The 12,258-nt window shown below is 36.4% G+C and overlaps 1 protein-coding gene across 1 annotated transcript in view; it reads right to left on the bottom strand.

The window, feature by feature from the left end:
- LOC145277017 (dual serine/threonine and tyrosine protein kinase-like) overlaps positions 1 to 12,258 on the bottom strand; it is a 168,310-nt gene that overhangs the window by 100,504 nt on the left and 55,548 nt on the right. The gene's annotated exons all lie outside the window — the stretch shown is intronic.

Genomic DNA, 12,258 nt, shown 5'->3' with positions numbered 1-12,258 from the left:
AACTGACTAAACCAAGATGGCCGACTCCTATTTATATCACCACAAGCAAGGGAGGTAACCATGTAACTGGAGCAAGGGAGGTAACCAATGTCTACATTAACACATGTAAGTATTGTTTTTTTTCTAAACAGTTCACTTCTTGTAAGTAAAAAAATATTTCAGCTGAGATAAAAACCAACCCAAAGACAGTGAGTCAAGTATGATAACCATTATGCCATCTTGACACAATATTTAAAAAGTGTTTTCAAACCTACTTTTTCTTAACAAAAGTATCTGTCACGTGAACGATTCACACATGTGAATTTGTGAAACAGTTGACAAACAGATAAAAATCCAATCCCCCCCCCCATCAAGTACCAGTTTTTCAATTCTGACCCCTTAGCAGCCCCCCCCTATTTTTTTTGGATGAAAACCAATTAAAAAATTTTTCACATGTCTGAATACCAAATTTCAAAAATCAAAAAGTTGTTGTGTATACAAGTTGAGATTTGTCTTCACACACATTCTCACCAATAGATATACTAGCAGGCTGCCCAGCATTGCCAGGCCGTAAAATATGCTTAAATATGATATTTTGATTAATGCAGATCTCGTATTTATTATATTATATTGGACTATGACTTAAAAAGTTTTAAAAAAAATAAAATAAATTAAAAAAAAAAAATAATAAATAAAAATAAAATTAAAAAAAAAAAGACTTGTGCGCAACCACCGGGAAACGAAACCAAAATCTTTAGCTTACGATTTACTTTTTCCTTTGACGTTAATGCCTGAGCTATGAAGACATGTTTGCTGCAAGGCCAAAAATCAAAACATGAACCAATAGCCATTACATTATGCATACATATTCATAATGCCGTCTTTCGACCTTCACCTGGCAAATTCCATTTTTTTTTTTAATTTTCACACTTTTGCACAGATTTTCCCCAGCTAAAACCCAAATATAACGTTTAGCATAGATTCGAATACCCTATATATAAAGTTTCATGTCTGTAGACCAAAAATTGACAGAAGAGTTTGGTAGGCAAAATTTTTTAAACAACTATGTATACGCGTACATAAATATCTATAGAAAGAGGTTTGTGTTTAAACTTTTTCAAAAATATTACACAAGTATAAATCATGTAGAATATCTGCATTAATATAATTACACGTAATAGTTAACTAAAAATGATCATCTCATAAGAAAACTGAAAAAAACTAATAGGGAATTAATTAAAATGAATGTTTAAAAGAATATGCAAATTAGCTAGATGAATGCAATTCCATGATCCATATATAGTTGTATTTTCTTTTTAAATAAATAGAAAAAAGGGTTTTTAATATGAATATTTATACACAAAAAAAAAAAAAAAAAAAAGAATGATAGAAGCATAAACAGGCAAATAAAAACATGGCCAAGGATGGGTTAGTTTAAAAGTCAATTTCTAAAAGTTGTCTAACACATGCTAGCATATGAAATAAACGTCAAGTCAAATACGACGTGTGATGAATTTGAAAAAAGGATTATCTCCCTTATTTTTGATTGAGCCTTAAGTCAGGGTATAATTTTCAATGTTACAACAAAAATTGTCTTAGTTCATTTATTTTTCTGAAAAAAAAAAAAAAAAAATTGTCAAGATACGGTGATTTATAATCGTGATGAAAATAGAATGTGTTTAAAAAAAAGCAAAAAAAAAAAGCAGATAGACAAACAATTTTTTTACATATAGAAAGATTAGAATAAAAAAATCTTCTGTTTGCAGTTTTAGAAATGTTTCTATATTCATAATTTGTGCAGAGGTTGGAGCATGAAGTAAAGTGTATAAAGTTTGGGGCATGTCAACATAACTCCCCCCACCACTACCACTACTACCCACGTATGTCCACTCCCATTTCTATCACAAAGGAATTTATAAGCTATCAATTTCTGTGTGTATCAATTGCAGATGAACCACAGAATAAAACGCCTATAAAAAGTACTGATAAAAGAAACATCGATTTAATACAATTTAACGTGCAAATACTTTACAATAGTAGACAACGAGTGTCACCCTATGAGTTCTTTTTTGTTTGTTTTGTACAGAAATGAATCTTTGTTTTTAAGAGGCAGATAGGTCAGCAAAGTATATGATTATGGCCTATGTAATTTTACCGGAAATACGATATGCAGGACCTGATACATGCTGAATTTATTGGTATTAAATTGCATACACACACGTGCACACATTCAATTCCTACAGCTATGTACCTAGAAAACGGAGCCATAAAACCTGACATAGTGACATGGGACAAGAAAGAGAAAGAAGCAACCTTAGAAGTTAGTGTTTACAATGATGCTGGCTTAAACAGAGCTGATATGGAAAAGATGACAAAATACCAAGGTCTTATGTACGACATGAAAAGAAACTGGAATCTTAGGAAGATCTCCATCATTCCAGTAATTATAGGAGCAACTGGACGCATGAAAAAAATTTCAAAAACTACCTGGTAAATATACCCGGTGAACCAAGTGCAAGAGAGATTCAAATAATTGCACTTAAAGGGACAGTCAGAATCTTAAAAAGCTCTCTCGGTTGGAATATCTGGGTTAACAGATGAATGTTTGGCAGGTAGGATACCCCATCCCCAGCTTGAACAATCTGATAAAAAAATAAACAAAAACATCTATCCATCTACTGTTATATAAAAGGAACATTGTGTGTGTTTGTGTGTGCATGTGTGTTTGCTCCCTATGGACTCGAAAATGGCTGGGCCGATTTTTATAAAATTTCACATGAAAGTACTTTATGTGTCTGGCAATGTTCTTGGGTTTTGTATCAGAAGGTCTTAGATAAGTATTGATAATCGAAATAATTTGATGAAAGAAGGAACAGGCGATTTTGACCAAAATTAACACCTTAGACAGCCTAACATCGCAAGTGCATTTAAAAAGTTTTACTACCAGACAAGCAGTAAGGCCTGACATAAAATCAACAGTAGGTTCTTTGATATGACAGGGGTGTGTTCAAAATGAATGTTTATGTTTAGAGCACAATTAAAGCATAATACTTGACTTTTGCATTTAAACTATAATTCAAGCTGTTATATATAAAAATAATTTTATAAAACCAACGATAGATTCTCTACAGTGCAATGTAGACTAATATATTGTGAACTAAGTCACTCTGGGGAGGCATGTGAAGCCCCACACACACACACACACGTTCCCACTTTCATAGTGATACTAGAAGATGTATCCGGCATTGCCCGGTATTAAATGTAACATTAAATTCCTATAAAATAAAAATGAAGTAAAAAAAAGTTTTAAAAAACGGAATGAAACTGAGACATGTGCATTTGAGTATTATGTCTTTTTTTTTTCTAAACAGTTCACTTTTTGGAAATATCGAAACCAAAATCTAAAGAGAGTAAGTCAAATACAATAACCATTAGGCCAGCTTGCCACAATCTTTAAAAAGTGTTTTCAAACCTCGTGAAACAGTTGACAAACCGATAAAAATCCGATGCCTCCCCCCCCCAGCACCAAATTTTAAATTTTGATCCTTTAGTAGCCCTTTTTGCCGGATGAAAACTGATTAAAAAGTTTTCCACACGTCTGAATATCCTCTATACCAAATTTCAAGTCTGTAGATCAAAAATTCATTGAGTATACAGATGGAGAAGTGTCCTCACACACATACATTCTCACTTTTAAAAAGATTATAGATGACCCCTGATTAAATAATAAAAACTGTATTCTTCAACTTGAAATTGTTCCCAAAATGAATCCACTTTTTGATAAAAGTCTACACACAGTATGGAGAGAGGGAGTAATGGACTGTTTCCTGTACCTCTTATGACTTGACGTTTCCTATTTCCTCTGCACTTGATCGCATTTCTTTTATTCATCTTTTTCAATACAAATGTAATACAATAGTAAAATGTCCGAACTGAAATGTGTGTGGTTTGCATCATGTAATTCATGAAAACTGCCCTTTTTCTTTTTGTGTATAAATTCACAAGTTTAACCACCTTTATATTTTATGCAGAAATGTATACTGCAACATCCTCGCATATTTTTTTTTTTCACTTTGGTATATAAGTTTAAAAGTAACGCTTTGTGCCGATTTTAAATTTTGCTACCGATTTTAAATTTTGCTTCTGCAAAGGATTTCTTGTATGGCACAATCACATTGACACCGGTTCTCGCCAGATCACCGAAGTTAAGAAACGTTGAGTCTGGCCAGTACCAGATGGGTGACCGTTTGGGAAGGCTAGACGCTGTATGTACCTTCTGGGAAGGTTGGGCGTGGGACCAGCAGCCTCACGCTGAAAAAAGAACTCACTACAAAAGCATCTACAAAGTTGTAGATAACATATGACCTGCCAGGGCTCAAGGCTACGGATGGGATGGATGGATGGAAAGGATTACTTGGAGCTTTGGTATATTAAGAATTTGCAGGAATGGATTTAAGTTGAGAGTATGGTGAGCAGGAATTGTCTTTTTGGAGACACTAAAATTGAATAATAAAACATTTCTAAAATCCTACTTAAAATAATTTTATTACAAAATCAAATCCATCAGGATACATTTCCATTTTTTGACAAAAGAAAAGTAATAAAAAACATTATTTTGTAACTGATTAAAATGATTTAAACTGAAGCGTAGAGTCATTAAAACTGGCTTTAAAATTATTAGAAAATCGTTTATATGCAAAACAAAAAAAAGATATTGAAGAAAAAAAAAAAAATTATGAGTAAATGGGAGATTGGAAATGAAAGCAAGAGAGGGAGGGGAAGAGATAGAGAAGGGTAGAAAGATAAAGAAAAATGGGAGAAAATGGAAGAGAGAGAGAAATGGGAGAAAAGGTAGAGAGAGAGAAATGGGAGAAAAGGTAGAGAGAGAGAAATGGGAGAAAAGGTAGAGAGAGAGAAATGGGAGAAAAGGTAGAGAGAGAGAGAAATGGGAGAAAAGGTAGAGAGAGAGAGAAATGGGAGAAAAGGTAGAGATAGAGAGAAAATGGCGGGAACAGGTAGAGATAGAGAGAAAATGGCGGGAACAGGAAGAGAGAGAGAAAAAGGGGGGAACAGGTAGAGAGAGAGAGAAAATGGCGGGAACAGGTAGAGATAGAGAAAAAGGGGGGAACAGGTAGAGAGAGAGAAAAAAAGGGGGGAACAGGTAGAGAGAGAGAGAAAAAGAGGGGAACAGGTAGAGAGAGAGAGAAAAAGAGGGGAACAGGTAGAGAGAGAGAGAGAGAGAGAGAGAGAGAGAGAGAGAGAGAGAGAGAAAAAGGGGGGAACAGGTAGAGAGAGAGAGAAAAAGGGAGAACAGGTAGAGAGTGAGAGAAAGGGGTGAAACAGAGAGAGACAAAGGGGGAAGAGAGAGAGGGAAAAAGAGAAGAGAGAGAGAGGGAAAAAGAGAAGAGAGAGAGGGAAAAAGAGAAGAGAGAGAGGGAAAAAGAGGAGAGAGAGAGAGGGAAAAAGAAAGACAAAGGGAAAAAGAGAAGAGAGAGACAGAGGGGAAAAAGAGGAGAGAGAGACAGAGGGAAAAAGAGAAGAGAGAGACAGAGGGAAAAAGAGAAGAGAGAGACAGAGGGAAAAAGAGAAGAGAGAGACAGAGGGAAAAAGAGAAGAGAGAGACAGAGGGAAAAAGAGAAGAGAGAGACAGAGGGAAAAAGAGAAGAGAGAGACAGAGAGGAAAAGTGGGAAGAGACAGAGAGGAAAAGTGGGAAGAGACAGAGAGGAAAAGTGGGAAGAGACAGAGAGGAGAAGGGGGAAGAGACAGAGAGGAGAAGGGGGAAGAGAGAGAGAGGAAAAGGGGGAAGAGAGAGAGGAAAAGGGGGAAGAGAGAGAGGAAAAGGGGGAAGAGAGAGAGAGAGGAAAAGGGGGAAGAGAGAGAGAGAGGAAAAGGGGGAAGAGAGAGAGAGAGGAAAAGGGGGAAGAGAGAGAGAGGAAAAGGGGGAAGAGAGAGAGAGGAAAAGGGGGAAGAGAGAGGAAAAGGGGGAAGAGAGAGAGGAAAAGGGGGAAGAGAGAGAGAGAGGAAAAGGGGGAAGAGAGAGAGAGAGGAAAAGGGGGAAGAGAGAGAGAGAGGAAAAGGGGGAAGAGAGAGAGAGAGGAAAAGGGGGAAGAGAGAGAGAGAAAAAGGGGGAAGAGAGAGAGAGGAAAAGGGGGAAGAGAGAGAGAGAGGAAAAGGGGGAAGAGAGAGAGAGAGGAAAAGGGGGAAGAGAGAGAGAGAGGAAAAGGGGGAAGAGAGAGGGGAAAAGGGGGAAGAGAGAGGGGAAAAGGGGGAAGAGAGAGGGGAAAAGGGGGAAGAGAGAGGGGAAAAGGGGGAAGAGAGAGGGGAAAAGGGGGAAGAGAGAGGGGAAAAGGGGGAAGAGAGAGGGGAAAAGGGGGAAGAGAGAGAGGAAAAGGGGGAAGAGAGAGAGGAAAAGGGGGAAGAGAGAGAGGAAAAGGGGGAAGAGAGAGAGGAAAAGGGGGAAGAGAGAGAGAGAGAGGAAAAGGGGGAAGAGAGAGAGGAAAAGGGGGAAGAGAGACAGAGAGGAATAGGGGAAGAGAGACAAAGATAAATGGGGAAGAGAGACAGAGAGAGAAATGGGGAAGAGAGACAGAGAGAGAAATGGGGAAGAGAGACAGAGAGAGAAATGGGGAAGAGAGACAGAGAGAGAAATGGGGAAGAGAGACAGAGAGAGAAATGGGGAAGAGAGACAGAGAGAGAAATGGGGAAGAGAGACAGAGGGAGAAATGGGGAAGAGAGAGAAATGGGGAAGAGGGAGAAATGGGGAAGAGAGAGAAATGGGGAAGAGAGAGAAATGGGGAAGAGAGAGAAATGGGGAAGAGAGAGAAATGGGGAAGAGAGAGAAATGGGGAAGAGAGAGAAATGGGGAAGAGAGACACAGAGAGAAATGGGGAAGAGAGACACAGAGAGAAATGGGGAAGAGAGACACAGAGAGAAATGGGGAAGAGAGACACAGAGAGAAATGGGGAAGAGAGACACAGAGAGAAATGGGGAAAAGAGACACAGAGAGAAATGGGGAAAAGAGACACAGAGAGAAATGGGGAAAAGAGACACAGAGAGAAATGGGGAAAAGAGACACAGAGAGAAATGGGGAAAAGAGACACAGAGAGAAATGGGGAAAAGAGACAGAGAGAGAAATGGGGAAAGAGAGTTAGAGTAAGGAAAGAGAGAGAGAGTAAGGAAAGAGAGAGTAAGGAAAAAGCGAGAGAGTAAAGAAGAGAGAGAGAGAGAGAGAGAGAGAGAGAGAGAGAGAGAGAGAGTGGGGATTGAGAGTCTAAGAGGAAAGTCCAGTATTGACAGACTTTTTCATTCCTTTTAATACAGTTTTTTACCATTTCAAGATTAATGCATCCCTTTCAAAACTGGTGGATAAAAACAAAAAAATAAATATATTTTTAAGTGGTGGAATTAATTATATAATTTATTTGAAAACATTCTTTCAGTTTTTTTTATTTAAAATGTTTGATTTTGAACAGATTTTAAACTTAATCTGGAAAAAATATTTACGACTCAAGATAGTACGTAATTACTTAATGTGTTAGAAGACAAAAGTAAATCTGAAGAGAAAAACTTGTAGATTAAATGAAAATAACATTCTAAAAATGTGATGAATTTAAAGAATTTAAGAGATTGGAAGCACTTTTGCTTGTAAAACGTTTCACCATTTCCAAAACGGTCTTGAAACCTGATCAATATTAAACTTTTCATCGTCTAAAATTTGTGTACATTTGTTATGTGTTAGTACATTTTAAGACTACCTGCGCTCCCTCTCGCTTGGCAAACACTGCCAACCCCAACGCTGTGTGCCGTGGATTTCTTTTCTTTCATCTTGTCTCTCCTGGCAGTGTTGTCTCTTACAACGGCAGCTACCAAGGGGGAGCTCACGGGTTCAGAAGATCTTTCTGATTCCCTCTTCTCTGGTCTTAAGGATGTAGTGCAATGGGGAAAAAGGTGGTTGGTTAATTTTAATGCATCGAAAACCAAGTTTCTCTCCTTTCATCATAATCACTGATCCCCACCACGCCTCAATGGAAAAGAATGGCTGGTTTTTTTTTTGGTTTTTTTTTGTCTTGACAAGTTTCTGGGATTGATCTTCACTCCTGATCTGAAATTTAACATATGTTAAATCTCTTGCCAAGATCGCTGGATAAATGTTTGGATCACACTGCTATTCCAGTAAGTATCTCACTGTCGATGCAATCCTTAGTATAAGAGCTACGTACGCCCTAAAACGAAGTACTGTTGCCACATCTGGACAGGAGGTGCTCTCCTGCCTTGATAGAGTTCAAAACCAGCTTTAAAACCTAGATGAAGCCCTTTTCTCTTCCCTACAACTTCTTTCCCACGGCAAGTGCTCGACTGAACTCCAATCTATAGTTCCCCCTCGCCAAACTTTTACAAAAACACTTGAGTAGTTATAAGCACTATGAACAGAGTCTCTAATTTAAAGTACACGTCATCAGTTAACAAAGGGAGGCAACTCCTTACAGTCCACATCATTGAAAATAAGGATCAAAGAGAGACATTGCTTCAGTACTTAAGAATCTACTTAACATTGATAATTTCCAATAAATGTTTGGTGCATTTTAAGTCAGGAAGACAGTCTGATCTAGTAGCACCAGACTATGAATATGGACGAACAAAAAAAGTTAGAGTGTTCATGTGGTGAGGAATAATTGTCCCATTAGTAGAGAACAGAAAATAGTTGATAGGAGAATATTTGCAGTAGAAAGTCTGTACATATGCTATTAAAATCAAGCTGTCTCCATATGCATATATAGATGTGTGTGTGTTGGAGCGCTTGCTTTTTCCACAAAGGTATTTTACAAAATACAACCTGCAAAGCATAAATCAAAATGGCAAATAGGATAAATTTATGGCAAACTGACCATCCACACTAAATATTAAACTGATATGCTTTAAACATTTATTTTTTTTATAATCAGAAAATTTAGTGCATTCCTAAGATGAAAATGTCAATAATAAAAAGTTTACACCCCCCCATTCATTGTAATTATCTATTACTGATTTTTATAGTAAAACGAAAATTATATAAGAGCCAATAAAATATTTATTACACTTAAACATAGTCGTAGCATACTCAGAAAAATGATACAATAAAATTCACAGGAGAGTTATTCAATACAAGAGTATTTTAAATTAAAAGTCTGATTCATCTGAAATGTGTTTTTGTTTGCTTTTTTAATTTATGCTTACATTGTATTTTGCCGATCCGCCATTTATCATTACTTGGTCAAATGACAGACTGACTTATCTCCTGCTTTATGGATATTTCTGCTCTTATCATTGGGAGAATAGCAAAATGCAAAACTGATTTTTATTTTTAATTGAAATTATATTTAATAATTTTGTTCTAATTTTTTGATGAGGTTATTTTTTTTTTTGCCTGATAAGTATATAACAAATTATTTTTATTTTGAATGTGATTTTTTTATGTTGCTCATACTGTATAAGCACATTTTTTTCTAACATGACAATCAAGTGAACATAGGATTCTCATATCCTTTTTCTTGAGAACTTACACACAGGTAAATGATCTAAAAACAACATGGTCTCTGAAAGAAATAAACATTATACCACTTGTGATAGGGGCAACTGGCCTAATAAAAATGAATCTCCAGAAATACTTAGAAGCAATCCCTGGATGACCGAGCTGTAACTAAATACAGATAGCAGCCATAAAAGGAACAGTGTCTATCCTTAAAAGAGCCCTCGAATATAAATTTAAATCGTAATGGAATCAAGTGTTAGCTCCAGGAGGGAACCATTGATCTCTGCAAACTAACTGAAGTAAAATAAAAAATGAAAAAAAGTTGCATTAAATTGTCATATTCTCAGGATCAAAAAACTATTTACTCAAAATTATATAATGTATAAATATCACAACTCACTGAATATTTCTGTTCCTCTAAATTACAAAGCCATTTTTTGTGTGTACATTATCTCCCTCTGCATTGTCAGAGAAAAAAAAATTAAATTCTAACTGACTTCTTTTATACAAATAAACTTTTTTTGTGACGCCACGCATCACCCTGCTCAACAACTAAACAACCTCCATTTCATACGACATAGATTTCTCCTTCTTTGTTTTCTCTTGTAGCCGTATCATCTCACACTAGCAGCTGTTGAGGAACGTATACAGGTTCACAAATATACAGGAAGGTACGATAAATTTGTCGCCCGAAAGAAAAACAACCCTACAGCTTTATTTTAAAACTTAAAAAAAAAAAAAATCATTTCAGGTAACTTGATTATGTAGTAGAGCTGACATCTATTCAATGTAGCCACCTTCAGCCTCAATCACCGCTTCAATATAAGTCCAGAACTGAGAGCATGCTTTTTCCACAAGCGCCAGTGGGAGCTCTGTGAATACTTGGCGGATACCAGTGATCAAGCTGGCTTTGGTGTTGTGGGAGGTCATGTTGGTGATGTTCTCGATGTATAACCAAATGAAGTAGTCTAGCGGGTTCAAATTGGGGAAGGAGGGAGGGCAGTGAGAGAAGGGTTGAAAGTCGTACCACTCTGGAAGCCAAGCCTGGGTCTCTTTGGACTTGTGTTGGCACTGAATCCTGCGGCCACACCCAGGGTCTGCCAGTGGATCACCACACTCTTCAGCACATCCAGGTACACTTTGGTGTTGACTTTCAAGCTGACTTCGAAGATGTGAGGTGGCATGACGTGGCCCGTACTTAAAACCACACCAAAGACCATAACTGTGGCAGGAAACTTCATTGAGCTGTGCTCTCAAGCGTTGAACTGTCCAGATTTGCATTTTGTGGGTGCTGGCAATGGTCCTGTTCTTATAACTTGGATCATTGGAGAGCACTTGTATAGTAGCGCATCTCTAATCTTGCTTGCTGAACATGGAGTCACTTTCAGACATGATAGAAGGCTCCTATTGCTCTTGTGATTTGTGCATAACTGGCCAACTAGTAGATGGCCTGCAACAAAAAAACAAAAAACAAAGAAAAACTGGTTTTCATCAAACAGAAATGGAATCATGTGGTCTTTTCTAGGGCGACAATTTTAAAGTTCCGCCCTGAATATGAAATAAAACAAAACTTCAAAGAACAACACAAACTCTGACACATTACATAAATATTAGTCGAGCTCTAAGTGCATGTGTGACACAACTGGTTGATTAATTTGTTTACCTATCTCCTTTGAGCTACGCTTTGCCTTCGGCAGAGTCTAAAATCACAATTTCTACCGATAACTGTTGTCAACCAGACACTGTTCTCAACTGAACTGCTGTAAAATGTTGCAAAATACTAGATTCTGCAGACTCTTCCACACCATCATAAAACCCTTTGCAAATCTTAAATATATCTAGAGTCCTTCAGTGAATCAACATTTATTTTTTAAAGGATTTTCCCCTATATTATATACTTCAGTATAAAATACATATTAAAATATTCCTTTGTTTTTAGACCAAGTTACGTTAGGAAAAAAAAAAGAAAAACATTTTAATTGTTCTAATTAGCAGTAATTTTTAATTGAGTCATCAAGTAATCTATTAAGTTTCTGGACATCACTCTCACCTTCTATTTTATATGGTGTTTATCACCCCCCCCCCTCTCTCTGTTTATTTACAGTCCAAATCAATATTTAATTATTTATACCAACAAAAAATATCAACACGGTTAGTAATACTATTTAATGCATAGAGAAAGAAAGGAAGTGAGTGAGAGAGAAGAGGGAGATAGCAGAAAGAAGCTAATTTTGGATTTTTTTTCCCTTACCATTTTGAATTTGCTCTTGCAAACTCACTTTTTCATGATCCAAACAACCTAGCAAGAATTCAATGGGTGACTCATATACATATATGATGTTCATGCCTGGGTAGCAATTTAATCTAAATATTAATACGATAGCGTGTGTTATTTTGTGTGTCACACTTACATCTTTTTTCTCCCAAGTGATTATCATGTAATTATGACCTGTTTATAAAAACCATCTATATATTAATACGATAGAGTGTGTGTTATTTTTTATATCACACTTGCATCTTTTTTCTTCTGAGTGACTGTCATTGTTATGACCTTCTATTTCTTGTAATAAATAATTTTACCAAAAAGTCTTAAAAAGTTTTGGTTTCGGTTTTGATTATAGCTGAAGGAACTCAAGTTATATATATATATATATATTTTCTTTTTTCTACATAAGTTTTGGTTTCGGTTGAAGTTGATACACCCAAGTGATATGGTTGTATTTTTTTTTTTTTTTAAATCACGTTATAATATATAAGAATCAATAATAAA

Source organism: Euprymna scolopes, chromosome 5, assembly GCF_053919585.1.
Source record: "Euprymna scolopes isolate OS-2025 chromosome 5, ASM5391958v1, whole genome shotgun sequence".
In the NCBI taxonomy this organism is placed as follows: Eukaryota; Metazoa; Mollusca; class Cephalopoda; order Sepiida; family Sepiolidae; genus Euprymna; species Euprymna scolopes.
This window is presented reverse-complemented; position numbering and strand designations above follow the sequence as displayed.